Consider the following 2036-nt stretch of genomic DNA (forward strand, 5'->3'; position numbering starts at 1 on the left):
GACCTTGTCAGCTTGCAATCCTTTATTTTTATTTATTTGTTCGTTTATTTTGCCTACAGCACCCGGTCTTCTTAGGTGGTCTCCCATCCAAGTGCTAACCAGGCCCGATGCTGCTTAGCTTCCGAGATCAGACGGGATCGGGCTTGCTCAGGGTGCTGTGGCCGTAGACTGTACTGGATTTCTAAGACTTGGTATGAAAAGAGGAATGTAAGATGCCCCGTTAATAGTGTATATATCTATTACATGTTGAAATGACAATATTTTGAATATTGGGGTTAACTAAAATCTATGATTAACATTAATTTACCTGGGGTTTTATTATTACTTGTTAAAATGTAGTACTAGATGATTTAAAATCGCATATGGGGCACTAGTCCTACTGGACAGTAGTGCCGTAGAAGGAGAAATACTTAAGGTAATAGAAAATAAACAGCGTGGTGAGGGTGACCCAGAGCAGCAAGGAGCAACGAGGCAGGGCATCTCATGCAGGGCTGTGCAGGAGCTTACGCCCGAGACAGTGAGGAGCAGAGAGAGGAGTGGTCCACGCGGACAGCATGACATATACAAAGCCACGGGAGCACATGGGACTGGCCAAGAAGGCAGCATGTGAAATATGAAGGACCCTGTACCTCAGGTTATTAAGGGACCCAAGCCTTCTCCTGAACACAGAGAAGAGCCCCTGAGATATTCTAAGGGAAGAATGACACGGAGCTGCATTCAGAACGACCTTCCTCGTGGCCGTGTGGAGAATGGCTCGAAGCAGGGACCCTAGAAGTCCTCCTGCACGTGCAGGGGGAGCAAGGCAGACATCCGGGGTCCAGCAGAGGGACGTTGAGGGAGGAAGAACAGGATGGGAAGGAGTGATCCAGCTTGCTGCTGCTCCGTAGAAATAATAAAGTCAGCTATAGATAGGAAGTTTTTCTAAATAAGAAGGAATTTTATATTTATGTTCATGTTCCTTCCTTTTCTTGAAGAAACAAAACAAAACAAAACAAAAAAAACAAAAAAAAGGAGTTCTTCTCAGAAAGTACAGACCAGACCTGTGAAAACAAACACATCGATTTAGGCAAGTTACAACTAGAAAACCCTGAAAATATGTGTTTCTGACAAACCAAATCAATTAATATATACCCTGTGGCATAAAAAATGCAATTACAAGAAGAAGGGGAAAAAAACCAGCTATGTTATGAGGACAGATTGTCCAGGATTATGTCCCACCTTGACTTATTCTGATCCCTTTGATGAGACCGCTCCCTGTGGTCAGGCCTCACTTTCATGCTCGTGGCCTTGAGACCCTTCGGACAAATGGCTTTGAATATAAATATTTTAGTTCTTCCTTGAGATTCTCTCATTTACGTTAGGGCTTCGTTATTACTTCTAATCTCATTTCATTACTAATTTACATGTACTTTCCTACCAGGAGGTCAGAGTTGTTTTTTTTTTTTTTCTTCTTTTTTTAATAAGGAAATGTAAATTGCTATATTTCTGTTTTTCCATTAAGCACCTACCACTTGGGAATTATGTGTCATTCTGTATCTCCCAAGAAGGACTGAATGAATCAGAATTTAAAATGTGTAAATGCCTCAGGCTTCTTAGAAGAATGATGGTCTAGAAGCAAAAAATAGAAATATGGATGTTTAAGCATCACAGAAAATGCCCTATGTTTAATCAATACAAATGGGAACCAGTTATGGGACAGCTTCTTGCACAGGCTTAGGAAGGACTCGGGAGTTTGCATCCTCATCCCTACTGTGCATCTGGCCTCTGTGCCAAATGGACCATTCATTGACTTCATTTCCCTGGGCTGGCACTTCTTGGTGTGTGAAATTAAAAATAATAATATCCACACTCTATACCCCACATGGCTGTTAGGAGAATCAGATAAACCATCTTCTGTAAAACCAGTTGAAAAGTGGACACTTTCTTCTGTGCCTCACTAGAAGTGCCAGCTGTTGGAAGACAACATCTACGATTACGGTGGCGTGTGTCCCTGTTTAATCTCTCCGCGTCCAGCATGTACCTCAGCACGCGGCCCA

At 42.4% G+C, this 2036-nt stretch overlaps 1 pseudogene; it reads right to left on the reverse strand.

Moving 5' to 3' along the window:
• Positions 1-50: 50 nt before the first annotated feature.
• Positions 51-169, reverse strand: LOC111734958 (annotated as a pseudogene).
• Positions 170-2036: the final 1867 nt, after the last annotated feature.

This window comes from Pteropus vampyrus, unplaced genomic scaffold (genome assembly GCF_000151845.1).
Source record: "Pteropus vampyrus isolate Shadow unplaced genomic scaffold, Pvam_2.0 Scaffold10426, whole genome shotgun sequence".
Lineage (NCBI taxonomy): Eukaryota > Metazoa > Chordata > Mammalia > Chiroptera > Pteropodidae > Pteropus > Pteropus vampyrus.